Below are 18,681 nucleotides of genomic sequence, written 5' to 3'. Positions count from 1 at the left end.
AAGAAAAAGAAACTAAAATTAAAAAAAAGTTCAGAAGTGCTTGCATCCTTTTGAGTCCTTGTGCCGAGTTGTATTGTATTGCTTGCTTGAACTAGGTTCAGGATGAGTTTAGGCCAGCGACATCGACTAGCTTGGGACTACTTTTCAATCTTGCAATTTCTGAGTTAAATTATTGCTATTCCTTGCTACTATATTCTGCCTGTCCAAGCTCCACTTTCTTCTAATCAAGTACAGGTTTGCCTTGCAACTGTTACACTCAAGCTACAACGATATCACAGTCACTGATCGATTGCACCGCCTATTGCTTTGGTAAGAACACTTGTAAGACCGTGGTAAGACGCTTGAGAGTTGAGTGCCTTGTTTTTCCTTGTCCACATCCTATAGTAGTTGATAGGGATAATACTTTTGTGTTGTCTTTTGCTATCTTCTAACAATGACAGGTTATTCGTATCCATCGACTTATAATGGTATAGGCGCTGATGAGTACATGGAGTGGGAAATTGTCATAGATAACATATTTGCTTCTCGCTTTATGTGTCTAAGGAGGAAGGTAAAAATGCATCTAGTGTTTTGTGGCATTCTGCTTTAACTTGGTGAGAGTCTTTAGATCCTTCTGATAAACCTCAAACTTAGAATGATATGAAAGATCTTATGAGAGAAAATTTTGTTAATCTATCTCTTGTAATTAATTCAAATGATGAGGTGCATCAACTAGATCAATCTCTTGTTATTTCTCCTGCTATACCTAACCTTTTGCAGGACAATGTACAAAAGAGCGAGGATGACGTGACAGAAAATGAAATGCTCATAGTCTCATGTGATAATTTAGAACCATCAACTATTACTCCTACTGAACATGAGAGCAAAGGTAAAACCCACGATGCTAAACTCATGGAAGGTGAGAGTTCTCTTGATGTTCTGAAATTTTCCACCAATCATACTATGATAGAGCAAATTTTAGTGGAGCCTTCGCTTGATTTACCTTTGTCACAAGATGATTTGCTTGATGTTCCTTGTGATAAAGATGAATTGGTTGATGATGGTTCAGTTTTACATGTTTTGGAATCAACCACTTGTGCTGAAAATGTTATTCATATTGCTACTAAAATTGATGAGCTCAAACTGTTGTCTTCTTTACATACTTTGGGCTACATTGAATTTGATGTTTTGTGTAACCTAGATTGCTTGAAGGAGAGCCTATTTAAATATGCTGATTTGCTTTGGTTTTCTAAACATACATATCATGTTATTAGCAAATATAACAATAAAGAACAATATATGATACATCAAGTATACATTCATAGTAATATGAATTCTCCTTTTATTGTACAAGATTATGATCGTTTAGAGGGCAACCATAATAATACAAACATTTTCTCATGTTCCTCAAAGAAATAAGTTCACTTCCAAGAAGGGGAGCATTGTTGGTTGTTACCTATATCTGCTAGACCATCTATTCCTGCATTGTCTTTGGTTAGTTCTAATCTTTTGCAGGATAGTGTTGACATACATCGTGTGCATTCAGATCAAAGAGTCTACATGCTTGCTGAAATTTTTATGCGAGATGTCATGCTAGAAACTTGGAAACATGGTTATGTTCCTTCTCACAATTATTTTAGTTCCATTTGTTTTCGCAACCCCGCTCTTCTTTATGTTGTGCAGGATCAGTTTCAAGCACAATCGACATCGAGGACGGCTTTTCGTCAAGAAGGGGAGGATGAAGAGGACATGACATCTATGCATATGACCATGTTTGGCACATGGTATGGAGAGGTAGGAGGTCAGTAAGGGTGTTTAAGTCAAGAAGTAGGTCCAAGGCTAATTCGGTTCGAGTCCCCGAGGTGGAGGCCCAAAGCAACTTAAGTTCGAGTCTGTCTTGGTCTCCAGGACCAGTCTGCCTTAAACTGGTCATCCAGGACGCATCCGGACTCTGTTTTTGATGATCCACATATGGATGGAAAGCTAATTGGATAAGGAAGCCAACCCAATTAGTTTCACATCAAAAGACCTTCAGAATCAACAGGAATCGTCAAAACAAGTCAGCGTCCAGAATCTATCAGGGTGCTACGACACTGTCTTTTGGTCCATTGGACCGTGTATCGTGTTTGAGCCCATTAGGGGGCATGTCTAGGGGGGTGACGCCTAAGACTCTATAAATACCAGCTGTCGCTCTCCTTAGGGTTTGGGTTTTGTTTAGTTCTTGATTTCCTCGTGAAACAGACGTCGTTTTGCTGCAACTGTCGCCGCCAATGCCGCTTGCTGTGAACCAGGGCCCCAGTTCTTGATCTTGTTCGCCTATGGCGATTAGTCCTTTCGAATAAAGACTTGAACTCTTTCTCATTATCATAAGCCTCATATTTATTTGCAATTTTAGATTGTATTTATCTCGTTCTTGCTTGTGTTCTCGATTCACTTGCAGGAAAGCCTTCTCGGTGAGGTCAATCACGTTCGCGTGGTTGATAACCAATGGAACATTGGTGTAATGGTTGTGGGGGTCCGAATTAGTCTTGGTTCAAAGCTAGATCGTGAACGTCGAGTCTCTACCAATCGACGCTATCATACCTTTCGGAAGATCGGGCCTTGTCTACATCAATTGCGCTGCAAGGCGTTGTTGTGATGCCATTGTTGCTTATTCCCCACTGCCACCGCATGCGCGCCACCTTGAACGCTGAGCCACGTGTGGGGTCAAGGTGAGGCTGTGGCCATCGTTGCCATGCTCGTGTGGCGGTCGCTCCACCCTACGATTCACCTACCATGGACTTGTGCCGCTGCCCGCCGTGTCTAGGTCAACCGACCCTAGCCACAGGGTGACGGTGATGCCTCTCTGCTCTTTCTGTCCTACTAGCCAACGCCGGTGACCCCGCTCTGGCCTGGCTATTGCATTTTAGTGCTCCGCGCGCTGGCACCCCTCTTGGCTCTATCCAAGCACTAACCGACACGCCTCCTGCCCTCGCTCGTGTGTCCCTGTCCTCGTGTTGTCATACCCTGTCGGGTCGTGGCCGGGTCACCTCTGCCGGGGCCGCTTCACGCGATGTAGCAGTGGCGATGCACCGCTCTCTCTCCCCCTTCATAATCACCAGCTCAAGACTTGTCAGCCCAATTCTGTGTGCCAGTGAGTAGCATGGGGAGTTAACTAGACGCCCCATTCTCGTCGGGTCCAACGGTGGCCTGGCTGCGGCCAATTTCAGGTTTTGCCCGCTGCCGGCCATGAGCGCCGCCGCAGCCAGTGGGTTGGGGGTAAGTCCCAATCCATGGGGGGAGAACCTAATTGGTGGTGTTTCTAGACTCGTGTTGAACTCCTCTAGCTGGTGCTCATATCAGGTTGGCCCAGTTTTCCACCGTGGGTGCGGTGACGCGCCGGTGCCGCGCTCGGAGCGCCGCCATGTGGGGCGGGCGCACGTGGCCGGACCACCTCAACACTTCCCGGTTTCAACCGTCACCGTAGCTCGATCCTCGGTGAGTTTCTGGTGCTTCCCCACCATCTCTACCTCTCCGTTAGTGCCCTAGGTCATCGAAACGGCCACGCGCGCCGCTGCCGCTCGCGCTAGTACATCTCCAAGTTCCTAACCGTCACCCATCCTTGCACGTTTAGTCGTAAATGGTGGTCGGTCCCTTCTGTCGTAGCGCGCCTAGGTTGCCCGGCGTAATCGCCCTATGCCGTCGGCAGCCGCACCGGCGAACGCGGGGATCCCTAGGGACCTTCCCATGGTAAAAGTGGAAACACCCGAGGCCTTGTTTGCAAAGTCGTTGTCGGTAGGAATAGTGCGCATGGTAGTCAAACTATTACCTAGAAGCTCGGGGGCTTTTCTGCAAAGCCACCGTCGCGCGCGGGCTCCCGGTCTTGGGCCGTTGCTGAGCCGGCCTGCTGCGCGCTCGCGCCCCGCGTTGGGCCAAGCCGGGCTGTTGGTCCGAATGGATGGCCACCGACCCTTTTTCTTTTTCTAAGGCGTTTCTAATTTAGTTTCTAAGATTAGCTATTAAATTCGATATAAATTGGTATAGTTAACCAAAAATTATGAAACTAATTTTGTTCAGTTCCTAAAATCATGATCTATTTGCTAGTATATTTTGTTCACGTAGTTTCATAGTATTTTCAAGAGTGATCTAATTAATTTGAGGTGCTTAATATTGTTAAAATATAAATTTACAGGAATTGTTGTGATAAATTGGTAATAGTGTTGGCTTTACAAATTTTACAGTAAATTCCTTACATTATTAGGTGCCCTCTGTAATTTTTGTAGCTCCATAATAATTAGTTTGCTAAAATAGTTAAATGAGCCCTAGTTCAATATATATATATATATATATATATATATATATATATATATATATATATATATATATATATATATATATATATATATAATCAATAAAATGCCAAAACATCTTGGATTTAGAGCTAAATTATTTTCCGAGAATGACGCCTAGCCTAGCACGTTATTTATTAGAACTATCTCGTTAGCTTGCGATGCGTAATCGTATTCTTAGAGTTGTGGTTGCCGTTGATTAATTACGTCTCTGTGTTGCATCCACGTATATCATAATAGGAACAACGATGGATCACGGAGTCATCTGGGATAGCAGAAAAGATGGTGCCTTGATGATCGTGTCACCACGATGGAGTCCTAACCCTTGGTTATATCATACCCAGGCAAACCTCGGTGCATAACCCCTATTATTCTGTACTTTATTTTATGCTTGTGCATTAAGTTTTAAGGAGTTGAATGAAAATCACTTGCATATATATATCCTTACCATATGAGTCATACTAGTATGTCAGGATCGTGTAGATTGCTATGCTAAAGAATTCCAGTAGAAGTTGAGTGATTACCTGTCACTCGTGAGAGATAAGAAATATATTATTGTTGTTATTATATTACTATCCCATGGAATATATATGGAGGATAATTGGAGACCGGGCGGAATGGTACTTTGGATCTGGACTTGGTTAGGCATTCGAGCGAGGCTCGGATTGCGTTTGTTCTACCTGTGTCGATTGAGGACCGTCCGTTGCTGTGGATGGTAGTCAGGTCACAGACTTATTATCCTGAGTACATACTTGCTTATGGAAGCGGGAAGGCTCGTTACGCTCTTGTCGTGGGTTCCAGCTCTTTGCAGATCGACTGATTGGAGGCGGGGAAAGGTGGAGGTCTAAGCACCACAATGAGACCGGGGCTCAAGTGTGGAGACTTGGAGTCCAAATTTGGACGGGACCTGGACCCCTTGACAGGAGTTGGACGAGTTGGTTCCGTTTGAACCTGGTGTACAACCGGGGCGTGTGTTTTGGGGTACCCAACTGGGATACATTGATTCGCTAATCGCCATTTCTACCAACTTGGTTATGGCCTAGCACCGTATTAGGTATATGAAAGATGGTAAAATTATTCTGATTGCTTACCACATGCTTAAAAGTAACATAGGTGCTTACGCCGTCTGGTGGAGGATCCCAGAACTAGATAGGAGCAGCTGATCGGCTGGGTGTAGGCGGCGCAGAGCTCCAGCACGCTGACTTCCCATTATCATCAGGTTTATCCCGTTGCCGGATCTGGAATAGTACATCACGATAGTTTAGAAGAAAAGAAATTGCATCAGCGATACTTACTGGGCCTGAGTCATGCGTCACGTTGTTGTGTACCGACCAAGCACGCCATAAAATGAGGATAACCAAATCCCCTTGTTCCCGTGTACGTTTATCAAGAAGCAATAGGAACCAGTCTGGTCCCGATTTCCTGAAAACCTCCTCATCTAGTCATCTGGGATCGGCCAATGCTCCCGCATAGCGCAACGGAGGTTCCTCGCTTGTGGGCAGTCCACCGTAGCGTGGTAGCTGTCTTCCTGGTCACAGCCACAAAGCAAACAGCGTGCATCAGGTTCCAGCTTCCTCACAAATTTATTCTTCTGCGTTGGTAGAATATCCCTTCCTAATTTCCATGCGAAAATTCGAACTTTTGGCGGCACTGCAGCATTCCATAACCTGTTCCAGAGTTTCCGCTCCCCATCAGGCGCAGAGCTAGACGCCGTCGCCCTTGGGGTTTCCTGCAAGGTTAAGCCTAGACGGTAGGCGCTGCGCACAGTGAAAATGCCTGATTTTTTGGGAAACCAGGCCAAGATATCCTCCGTCCTTCTCTCTGGAAGTTTAATGTGTGCAATAGCCTCTGCATCCGCCGGGTGAAAAACCGCCGATATCTTACCATAATCACAACCTCGTTGCTCACTGTCCATAAGCTGCGACACCCAGTGTAAACGACACCTCCCTCTCCTTGATGTAGTTCGGCAATTAAAACCCCTAGGTATCCAAGGATCACGCCATATGCGAACACTAGTGCCATTACCAATCCTCCAGATTAAACCTTGTTTCAGCAACTCTAGACCTTACCTTTCTCTGAACCCCACCAGAAATCCCGTATAACTGAAGTCATACTGTCACAAAGAAGCAAAGGCACCTTGAAGACACTCATAATATAAGTAGGAAGCGCTTGGGCAACAGCCTTGATCAATACTTCTTTTGCAGCAGCAGACATGTGCTTGTCAGTAAAGTCATTCATTCGCATGCTCATCCTGTCCTTCAGGGACTGAAAGTGCTCGCCCTTCATCCTCCCCGACGGAGTCGGTAAGCCAAGATACTTGGCTTCAAAAGACGTTGACTGGGACGTCCAAAATATTCTGCACTTGCATTTGTACCTCTGTCCGCTCTTCTCCCTTAAACATGATTGAGCATTTGGAGCTATTAATTAACTGACCCGTGCTTGCTGTGCCTGATTAACATCCCCTTTAAAAAACAGCAATGTATCATCCGCGAAAAGGAGATGCGAGACGCCCGGCGCACCCCTACAAATCCTCAATTCTTGAAGCATATTCAGCTGTACTCGCCTGTTTATTAACTTGGACAGATCGTCAGCAATGAAAAGAAATAAATAAGGAGATAAAGGATCACCTTGGCGTAGCCCACGGGATGGAGTCAACGGTGCTGATAAGGCACCGTTGAAGCGAACTTGATAGCGCACCGACGACACACACGCCATCACTCGGTGCACCCATGAACGTTGAAAGCCCAGCTTCAACAAGACACTGTTTAAAAAACCCCAATCCACACGGTCATAAGCACAAAATTGACTGCGAGCATCATTGTTCGTGTTTATTGCATGGAGGCATTCGAATGCGATCAGCGCATTGTCCGTGATCATTCTCCCTGGGATGGAAGCGCTTTGATTAGGAGAAATTATATCCTGTAACAAAGGACGCAATCTGTTGACAATGCATTTAGATACGACTTTATATATCACATTGCATAAACTTATCGGCCGGAAATCTTTCATTGTTTCTGGGGCAGAAATTTTCGGAATAAGCACAATACACGTATCATTCACCCCTGTAGTCATCAAGATGTTTATTATTCTGTCTCAAGAGGTTCGTGGTATTTACTAGTCAGTCCTTGAGCAGAAGCCAATCAAAGAATTTGTGTTTGCCTAGATTACCGGTCCTTTACATGATAAATAATCCCTCGCTAACTTTTTTTTTGAAATTAGAATTGCATATTTTTATAGATCCTCAAATGAAGTCACAAAACTCCATATTTAAAGTACACCGAGGAGCGCTAGGATGGCTAGCACAGCCGGTGGGCTTGCAGCCGGCGCGGGTTCGATTCCTTGCAACTGCGTCTCTCACCGGGGTTTGCCTCCAAATAAATTCTGTTGCCTCTCACGTGGAGCCACAAAGGGAATGTGACGCGCCCCGTCGCCTACGGGTCCATGGTTGGACCCAGTGATCTCACGAAGGACGTGATCCAGTGATTTGAGTATAATTGTAGGCAGTGTTATCCTAAACGCTAAACGGTAAACAGTCGGTCACCTACCGTTTAACCGATTATTCGGGCAAAACAGGTGTTTAAATGGGAAAAACGGCCATTTAAACGGTCAAAACAACCGATTAAACAGAAACAGTGTACCACCGTGTAGCGTTTAAACGGTGTGTAAACGGGCTAAACTGCCGTTTAGGCGAACAATGGTTGTAGGTTTGTTTGTGTACGCGTGGTGTGAGTGTGGTGTGCGTGTGTAGGGTTGGTGTGAGTCTGTACATGAGCAGATTCTACAGTTGTACCCAGATGAGAGGCACAAAAAAAAAACAGAAGTTCAAAGTTTATGGTATATATTTAGGAGTATAAATAATAATGTACTTTGCATAAGGAGAAAAAAGTCTGTCAATATTATATTTTAATTTGATATAGGCTTAATAGGACATTTTCAAATTATTATGAACATTAACTTTATATTATGAATATCATGGTCATCATAAATAAATTATTTCTTTTAAATTTTATAAATCTTGTTTTGCCTTAACAAAATTTGATAGTTTCTTAACTGATCTCACGCTATTTGTATCCCGTATATGTTTCAGATTCACGATCTAAAGATACGAAGTCTGATCGTAAGACGTATGGGGTTTTTTACACGTTTGCTGGTCTAACAAATTTGTAGAAAAAAAAACTATATAGGTTTGCTAGTCCATCTCGAGCCCAAACCGTCCTCCACCTCCCTCGTTTCGTCTCCCTCGCGTTAATCTCTTTCGTTCGCCGCCGCCTGGCTCGCTCCGCCGACCAGTCCAGATCGATCCTCCCTCTTCCTTCCTAGATCGATCCTCCTCCTTCCCAGATCGGATCGTAGTTGAGCGGAAGCCGCCGCCGCTGCATCCTGTCACCTTCACACCGCGTGCGCTCGCTCCCTTCCGCCCTCCTCCTCTGTCTGCGACGACTAGGTGGGCTACCGCCGCCGCAGCCGCCCTACGCCAGGTGCCGAGGCCTTCGCCTATCTCTTCTCCGGCGAAGCGCGCCCACCAGGTATTCCCACTCCTCTTATCTGCTGTGAGAAACCGAGTTCTAAATTTTTTTTCTTTCTGAAATTGAGTTCTCAAACTCTATTTGGCTATTTGATGCCTACCAACTTCTAACTTTTTTTTGCAAAAATTATTGGGTGTACATGTGTACACCCATGTCCCTTTACTAGATCCGCCCCTGGTGAATGTGCTGGTGACCTTATCTCCTGACTAGTATATATATGTTTATTATTCGAACCTAATAGTTGAATTAAAGACTTATTATGTTATTTAGTGCTTCTCTAACAAATTGTGGGGCAAATTTTACAATTATTTGCCAAATTGCTAAATAGATTTTATTGGATTGCGTGTGTTGTTCTGTTGTCATCTTTGTAAATCCTAGATAGCATCAGACAATCCAATTTTCTTGTCATGATAGCAAAAACAATTTTCTAGTCCTACGACGGATTTCTGAAAAGCTCTATGTTTTTGACCAAAAGTTTGGCGTTCAAGTTGAAAGTTTATGATATTTTAAATAAATACTCACTAGTTGGACCGAAACAATTAGTAGTAGCTTATATTATCTATGAGCTACTACCTCCATCCTAAAAAGGACGCAATTCCAGAACAATGCTATGTTAAAATATGTAAGTTTAACCAAATTTATATAGAGATACTAATACTAATAGTTATCGTACTAAATAGGTAAAACATTAGATTCGTCATGAAACATATTTTCATAGTATATTTAATTGATATCATAAACGTTAATATTTTTATCTATATATTTGGTCAAACTTTAGGTACTTACCTAGAATTATATTTTTTGGGGATGTAGTGAGTATTAGCTAGCTAACTATTAGCAACTAATGGATCCAAATATGGCCTAAAGATCTCTAGAATATTTTTTCACTAGCATGTAGCACAATTACTTTCTTTTTTCTTTGGTGTGACTTCTGTTGTACATATATAGAATGTTTTTCACTATATGCATGTGTACATAATCAATAACAGTTATACATACAAGGAGAACTTAGTATTACGTTGTCCTACAATATTATATTATGGCGTTACATGTGGAAATTGTTTTCATTTTTTTTAATCACGATACCTTAAAGAAATTTATGGGCAAACTGCTGTTACTGTCATATATCCAGGATGCCTCGAAGAAGGCCTCGAAGAAGGCTTCGAAGAAGGATCAGGACGGAGGAAGCCCCACCTAATTACATTTTTCAGCTCCAGTATCTTGCCAACATCATGGCATGTTGCTACCTTCAAAGGCAGTACAGAAAAGGAGGACACGGGGAAGACCTTGGTTTTCTTTTCATTGGATTTGGAGCAGCTCTTCTTGGAACTTTTGGTATTGCAGGATGCATCGGAAGCTTATATGTAGATATAGAAGATTGGTACATGGCAAGGCGGGCACCCCCCCATAGAAGAATATGATATGGTTATTTACTCTGTTTTAAAAACTAGTGGAAATGCAAGTGCTGCATGCACGTGGCTATAAAAATACTTTGTAACCAACCATCTTAGATTTAAAGATTTTCCAATTATTTTTAGTAAAATTCTAGTCCCAATCTTATGTTGTAATAAAAGGAAATATATTTTTTAACCAAATAAACAATTTAGGTATCCTTGAAATATGCATTGGATATTGCACCAGGCCACTTGATTACCCATCATATAGTATTTCTTCTATAACTAAGAAGAACAAAGCGTGGACATTTTTTGGTGCGACATTCCAACGTGGGTCCATCGTCCTGCCTGCTGCGTTCCTGCAGCCTTGCTCCGACGCGTCACCGTCCCTTGCGGTATTTAAAAGGAAAGAGCTCTACCTACAGCCTGCGCCCCCGCGCTATCTCTCGCATCGTGCAAACAAGGAAAGCCCCATCTCGCGCCTCCTTCGTGCGGTACCGTGGTGATTGTGGCACCCGTCATCGTCGGTTAGAAAAAGGAAAGCCAGCTATCTCCGCTCCAATCCAGTCCAATTGGTCGGCCACGCCCTCGCTCCTCTCGCTGCTACGTCGCCCTCGCCCTCACCCAATTGGTCGCCCCCGCCCTCGCTCCTCGCTCGCTGGAACCGCCGGGCTCGATCTCACGCTTGGAGGCGAGGCCAGTGTTGACCGGACGCTCGGGCGCATCAAGTCGCCTCTGACCTAACGCGTTCGGTCTTTAAAAATCGGCTCTGGGACCTTTCTGTTTGTGATCTGACTCTCGGTGGTTCATGGTCCGATCATTCCAGCGTCGAGTCCGGTCGTTGCTTAACGTATCGTGCGACTAAGAGATGACCGTTGGAATCGAACACGTAGAATTCAAAGGCGCGACACGTGGACTGCCTGGGCCGATCGGACGCAGCCGACCGAACGCTGGGGTGCGTCCGGTCAGGCGAGTCGGCGAGTTCGGTCACACCCTGCGAGGGCCAATGGCTCTTTGAGCCTTTGAGCTCTGTTTAAAGGGGTTGGCCGGCTTAGGGCTCTTACTCTTGGCACTTTAACATACTTAACATCCTTGTGAGCCTAGGCAAACATCTCCCACTCATCTCCATCATTGATTCATCATAGTGAGATTGGGAGTGATTCCAAGTGCATTTGCTTGAGTGATTGCATCTAGTGGCACTTGGGGATCGTTGTGGCTACGGATTTCTTGTTTCTTTTGGTGGTTGCCGCCACCTAGACGGCTTGGAGCAGCGAAGGGGCTTCGGCACGTATTGGTGATTGTTCATGGCCGGCTCCGGTGATTATGAGGGGTCTTGTACCTTCTCCGGCGGAGAGCCGAAAGGTAGCTCTAGTAAATTGCTCGTCATTGAGTTACCTCACTTGTGGGTAGGTTCTTGCGGTGTCCAATTGTGAGGACGAGGTTCGTGCAACACCTCTTAGCCGCCGAACCACAAGTGTTGGTCGATACAACGGGGACTAGTGTGTCGGCAAGCACGTGAACCTCGGGAAAAAAATTGATTGTCTCTTGCCCATTGGTATTCTACCGGTGATTGATTGGTTTATTCCTCTACGCGGCGGTATAATCACCTTTCTCACTCTTTTACTTTCCCACAAACTAGTTGTAGCAAGCTCTTTAGTGTAGCTAGAATTGAGAGCTTGCTTTGTAGCTTAAGTTTACCTAGTGGAGCTCTTTAGTGTAGCAAGTTTGAGAGCTCTTAGTGAGTAGCAACATAGCTCCTTGTGTGCCTAGTGATCATAGCAACTAGAATTATTGGATATGTGGCTTGCAACCCTTATAGAGATAGAGCAAGTTTGCATTATGCCATTTATCATACTAATCAAATTATTCTAGTGATCTTGTAGATTTTTAAATAGGCTATTCACCCCCCTCTAGCCATATTAGGACCTTTCAACAAGGAGTGGAAGCAGATGCTACCGATGGCCTGCAAGGTGCATCAACACATGGAGGTTGGTTTCATTACACATATGCCTCTGTTCAGTTTTCAGATCTTCAGCTTCTCAGTGTATTGCCGGACGATGAATAGTACGCATATGCCTATGTTCAGGTTTCAAATTTTCAGCTTCTCTGTGTATTGTCGGACGATGAATAGTATGCATATGTCTGTTTAGGTTTTCAGTTTATTGTCGGGTAGTATTCAGCTTTCTGTAGCTCTTTGTATTCATCAGGTTTCAGTGAACTGTAGGTAGTCATGAGATTTCAGTGAACTGTGCAGTTTCAGACACTGCCTGTTATTCAGTATTTTTTTAGTCATCTTTTTTCAGGTTTCAGTTTGTTATTCAGTCATCTGTGTTTGCATAGTTCAGTTATCTGTCTGTAGTTTTCAGTTTTGTTCTATTGCTACTCTTTCAGGTTCTAATGAAAAAAAGAGGAAGCACTATCCGGATGATCTAAAGATCGCCATATACCTTGACTTGTTGGCAAAAATTGATCCACCTATTCTTCGCCGTGGAGTTTCGAAATCAGTTTCTGAAAAATTTGGTGTCCCTTTAAGAATTGTACAGTCCATTTGGAAAAATGGTCAAGATGGTGGAATTCAAAAAATTGTGAACAAGTATTCCAAGAATTGTGGTAGGAAATGAGTAGAAATTGATATGGAAGCCATAAAAAATATCCCTCTCAAGCAGCGCTCTACCTTTCAAGACCTCGCTAATGCTTTAGGAGTGAAGAAAAGCACTCTTTATAATCAATTCAAAGAAGGCTACTTTCGTCGTCACACTAATGACCTTAAGTTTAGTTTGACTGATGAAAACAAAAAGGCTTGGGTAAAATATTGTTTGTCCATGATGAATGAGTTGTCCTTTAACCCAATGTACAATGTTGTGTACATTGACGAAAAATGGTTCTATAGGACACGTAAGAACCAGAAATATTATCTGGTCAATGATGAGGAAAGACCACAGCGTACCGTTAAAAGTAAGAATTTCATAGAAAAGGTGATGTTTCTTGCTGTGGTTACAAGGCCTAGATATGATGCAAATGGAAATTGTACATTTGATGGTAAAATAGGGATTTTTTTCCCTTTACCAAGGTAGAACCGGCAAAAAGATGGAGTCCAAACAGGGACATAGGTAAGCCAATTTTTAGTTTTTCTTATGCTTAACATAACTTTGTCTTGCTGCCTAACAGAAGTTTATTTACACCTGCAGGTGAACCAGTAACAAAGGCAATGACGTCGGTAACAAAGGAAGTTAGCCGAGACTTTCTTGTCAACAAAGTTCTACCAGCTTTGAAGGCAAAGTGGCCAGCCGAAGAAAGAGGGATTCCAATCTTCATTCAGCAAGACAATGCAAGGACCCACATCTCCGTAGATGATCCAGCGTTTGTGCAAGCCGCCCAAGCTGATGGTTGGGACATCAGGCTAACAAGCCAACCTCCCAACTCACCTGATCTGAACGTCTTGGATCTTGGAATTTTTGCAGCTATCCAAGCATTGTCTGAGAAAGGAACACCGAACAACATAAAAGACATTGTCCTAAAGGTAAATGAGGCGTATCAGAACTACCCGGTGGACAGATCGAACCGAATTTTTCTAACCCAGCAGGGTTGCATGATGGAGATCATGAAGCACAATGGCGGCCAGCACTACAACATCCCTCACATGAAGAAGAAGACCCTGGAGCTGCAAGGCCGTCTTCCCATTACTTTGAAGTGCCCTTTCCAGCTTCATAATCAAGCCATGGAATTCGTCAGCACTTAGAATCGCTTTAAGCTAGATAGAACTAGGATGGAGTTTCATTGTCAGATCATGATCAGGTTCATGATGGAGTTGTATTGTCGGCAAAGACTTTGCATTGATATGTTAATCTCAATTTAAACTTGTTTGCACTGCTATGCTACTGCATACTGCTTACTGAAAATTAAAAATTCAGATACTGCTTACTGAAAATAAAAAATTCAGATACTGCATAGTGAAAATTAAAACTTCTGATACTGCATACTGAAAAATTCAGATACATCCAGAACTCATGTTGAACTTGTTGGCACTGTCCAGATTACATCCAACAAGAAAAACAAACTACCAGAGACATCCTATACTAGTACTAGATGCCTTCATACATCGAAGGAAAGATAATCTTGAACATAGACCTTTTCAGTTCTTCAATCTTCTCATCGTTAGGTGCTTCATCTCGGATCATTGCGGATCCATAGCCATGAACCATCCCACGGCCGATCCAAAAAAAGAGTTATCGCAGTCGCAGCCTCGGTTCATGACATCATCTTTGGAACCATACATGCGAGGAAGAAAAACGGGCAGCAGCAAGGAGGCGGCTGCATCAATCTCCTTGTCATGAAGCTCCTTGCTAACATCAGTAGATGCCAAACATAGTAGGGCACAGGGCCGTACCTAGGATTTGGAGGGCCCTGAACAAAATACACGATGGGGCCCTAAAACTCAAGAAAATCAAGGCATACTTTCACTTAATTATAAAGCTTCAGAATATATATGGGTCTTACACGGCTAAGAACAGATTAAATCTTAATGCTAAAAGAGTAAAAAATAGTACTCAAATAACAAACTAGCATCCCTAGCAGCTAGCATAGTACTTCGTAGTATCGTGGCACGAGAAAGCAAAATATGGCAAAGAGAAAAATGAACAGTCCAAGGAAGCTCAGTTGCCAAGCAAGCTGGTGGACATGGCCATTGGGCTTTAGTTTGGTGAGTTGATCCAATTAACAAACCAAGAATTGCAACTTGCAAGCCTTTTTTTTTAATATGCTATATTTTTTGTATTTAAAAGATTAGCTATTATTTATTAATACTTATCGTAAATTTGGAGGCCCTTAAATTTTGGAGGCCCCGAACAGCTGCCCACCTTGCTCCTGTCAATCTACGGGCCTGGTAGGGCACCGGCAGCATCCCATTCATCAAAATCCCATTCTTGGGAGTCAGGCACTTCAGTTTCGCCGGCCAAAGAATCCATAACAAAATGCACCTCGCTCGCGGAAGAATCTTCGGATTCATCAAAGGAGTCTGGCGCCCAGTTCACGCCAAGGACGAGACCCTGATTGAGGGCGTCGCCCTGGTGCTCCATTGCAGCCGCCTCCTTGCAGCTGCCTGATCTCGGAACGGAACCTCAGAGGAACGACGGTGAAGGACGATCGCCAGACACGAGACGCGTGCAGCGAGCGTACGATGGTAACGGGAGGGGACGGAGAGGTATTTAAGGCGACGGGGGAACGGTCACAGCATCGAATGCGCAGCGCGTACGAGGAATTGCGGCCGCTTCGGGACGAGGCGAGCGGGGGCTCCCAGAAGGAGACTTTTGGAAAAAGTTTTTTTTTCTTAGGTGCAGGAGATAAATGAACGGAGGGAGTATGATGTATTTTACTGTGTTCGTGTAGTATAAGATGCGATGTTCTACGATGTATTTTATGATCTTTATGTAGTATAAATTAGATTTTTCACGATTATCTTTGAGTGTCCATGAGATGTCCTATTGTATAGTATTTTAGATTGTTTAAATAGTATCCATGTGATGTTCACTTAGGGGGTGTTTAGATGTTTTGGAATGACAAAACTTTTGTTCCTGATCTTTTGCTGTAAAACTTTTGTCATTCAAACTTTCGATATTTGGTGTTTAAATGCATGGCAAAACTTCTAGCCATGTAGACATAGCACGCGCTCCCAAGACGTTTTTTACCCAGTTTTGAGTCTCTTAGGTCCCAAATACCAAAAGTTTTGTAGCCCAAGTTTTGTTGTTTTTTGCCTATGATGTTTAGATCCATTTTGCTAAAAGATATGATAAAATAGCAAAAGTTTTGATCAAAATGGGGAACTAAACAACCCTTAATATAAATGGGATGTTTCACGATTATCTTTGAGTATTCATGTAGTATCAATAAGATGTTTTGTGGTATATTTTAGGCCTATTTAGATAGTATCCATGTGATGTTCTCTTTTATTCTTCTTTATTTTTTCATTCATTATTTCATTTCCACTGTTATATGGCCTTTTCGTTTTTTCTTGTTTGTTTTTCCTATTACGTAGTGTTATTTTTTTCCCATATTGCATGAGATATCCCTTGGCATATTTTAATTTAATCTAGAATACTATTCTTGTGATGGTGGAATTCTTTTTCTTTGACTTAAATGGTTTGATACTATAATAATAAAAATATTTCATAGCTAACAACAAACACTTTCATGGTTTAGTGGTAGTACTCTGACCGACGTCCTTATACGCCCCTATTTTTGCGCTCATATTTTCTATCTATTTTCTTTTCTGGAGAAAGCACGCTGCTCGCACAAGCGCGCGCTCGTGCCTCGTATCTGCGGACGCGAGTGGGATCTGCTGGTCGGCGAGCACAGCACGTAAGCGACGCGGCACGTGGGCCGAAAACCGAAGCGAGCGCACAACATGGGCCTATACATCTCCCTTCCCCACGGGCCACCTGGTACTTCCGTTTCGGCCTGTCCAGCCCGCCATCACCAGCAGAGCAGCACGACACCGGCGCCGGCAAACTCGCAAGGCGCGCTTCTATAAAAGCCGTAGAGCAGTGCTTCGGCAACAGCAGGGTGGTGTTGCATAAAAAAAAAACAGCAGGGTGGTGCGGTCCGCAAGAGCAATTCGTTCGGCAAAGCATGGCTTCCGCTAGCCTGCTTCGCGAGCAGCTACGGCGAGCCGTCCTTGACAGCATCGCCGAGCAGAAGGTGCTGGGAGGTGGCGCGTCGTGGGTGTTCTACCGCAGTTTTGTGCGCGGGAGGAGTTTCGATGACATCGGAGGGTTGGCTGGAGTCGCGAGAAGAGTTGCGGCATGGCTGCAAGGCGCTTACGATTCATCATCGCGGCGGCGGCTTCCCCTTCCCCGACCACCTCTACGACTACGAACAAGGCCTCTTCAAGAGCTTATCAGGATGCTCATCCTTCAACTTCATGATCGCAGCAGTTGGCGTCTGTTCGTCGCTATTGCATTGGGAACCATGGCGATGATTGGGGTTGGAGCTTTGGTCCGGTGGTGGCTTCTGCCGCTACCCGAAGATGAAGCCGAAGCCGAAGAGCTCGTTGAGGACGAAGGTGAAGATGTCCTCCCTGAGGACGACGAAGAGGACAGCGAAGATGAGGACCTCTACATAATCCCCAACCCCTGCTTCCCCAACCCGCTCCACCCTCTCGCGTGTAGTTGCGGTAACTCCTACCTGGTAGGATCAGGGTTTTCGTCGCGGTGATGCCATGCTAGTCTTCGTTTTTGGGTTGCTTTTCTGCGCGAATGGAGTTATTCGTTGGATTGAATCCATCGCTAGTACCAGCAAGGTACCAGTTAGTGATGTTATTTTCGGTAAGCGATCAGAAACTCGTCATGTTGTCATCCGATCAGAGATTGCTGGAGTAGCATTTATTTTCCTCGTTTTCTCCTAATCGCGAATGGATGATGGTGAATAGACGATTTAGCATGTTCTGATGTTCAAATCCTTTCTGTAATTTTAGCAAACATGCATGGTGATGCTGTTCTGTTAGAATCCATTTCTGGTAGTATTGTGGTAGCCAGTTTGTTGGATGGTGATGGTAGTGTTTTTTTTTCCCTCGTTTTCTATTGGGCTTGAATTGAACTGATCATGGGGTAATGGGGAATAGGAGATTGAGCAATCTGTTCAGGAAACATGGTGTTGGTATTGTGTTTTTTTTCCAAGCTTGTGTGAACAAGTTCCTGTTTATGCGGTTGGAATCCATCTCGGGTAAGTGTAGCAACGTTTACTTTTTGCACATCTCTTTTCTGCTTGAAGAGTAGGAGCATGTGGATTCTGAAGATGATTTGGCTGGTGATGCTAGTTATTTTGTGACCATTTATTCAGTCCATCGTGTCCAGTTTTTTCCCCTGAATGAGTGTGTGCTGATTGATTTTGAATCTTGGTAAGCAAGATTCCCCCGTCCTATCGTGCCTATTGGTCCAACTATTATTGCGTTTCTTCTCATCAGGTCCTGAATAGATTTGGTCAGGATTAAGGGCTACTATATGCCCAGTAGCAATCTAGCTGGGTTCTCTGCTCTTCAGAGTCCTGTCTTGGATTTTTGTAGCAAATTTGTTAGTGCTAATGATGCAATCTAATAGACATCGTTTGCATTATGCTGATCCCGACAGGGGTGGGCTTTTAGTAGGACCTTTCAGGTGGCTTGGATCTCAATAGCTAATCTGTTACGGCTTATTATTATGCATTTCTGTAGATATCAATCCTTTCCATTGTGCTGGTGCATGCTTTTAGGGCCTTTCAATCTCGTGGTTTGGATTTCAGTAGCTAAAGTTGTTACTGCTTGTTATGCATTTTCTGTAGATATGGGCATTGTGCTTTTAGGCGCTTAAAATTCAGTAGCTAATCTGTTACTGCTTATTATGCATTTCTAATAGACATCATTTTTATTGAGCTGCTTCCCTGATTATGATGTGTTTTAAGGCTAATCTCTTCTGCCTGTGCCAT

The 18,681-nt window shown here is 43.9% G+C and overlaps 1 long non-coding RNA gene and 1 pseudogene across 1 annotated transcript; both read left to right on the top strand.

Moving 5' to 3' along the window:
* The first annotated feature begins 8,520 nt into the window (after window positions 1-8,520).
* Window positions 8,521-10,473, top strand: LOC136476266 (uncharacterized). Its single transcript, XR_010763494.1, has 2 exons — window positions 8,521-8,833; window positions 9,966-10,473. It is a non-coding gene; the product is annotated as an uncharacterized lncRNA (long non-coding RNA).
* Window positions 10,474-11,283: 810 nt separating this feature from the next.
* On the top strand, window positions 11,284-14,054 carry LOC136476257 (uncharacterized; annotated as a pseudogene).
* The last annotated feature ends 4,627 nt before the right edge of the window (window positions 14,055-18,681 follow it).

Source organism: Miscanthus floridulus, chromosome 1 (genome assembly GCF_019320115.1).
Source record: "Miscanthus floridulus cultivar M001 chromosome 1, ASM1932011v1, whole genome shotgun sequence".
NCBI classification, from domain to species: domain Eukaryota; kingdom Viridiplantae; phylum Streptophyta; class Magnoliopsida; order Poales; family Poaceae; genus Miscanthus; species Miscanthus floridulus.
This window is presented reverse-complemented; position numbering and strand designations above follow the sequence as displayed.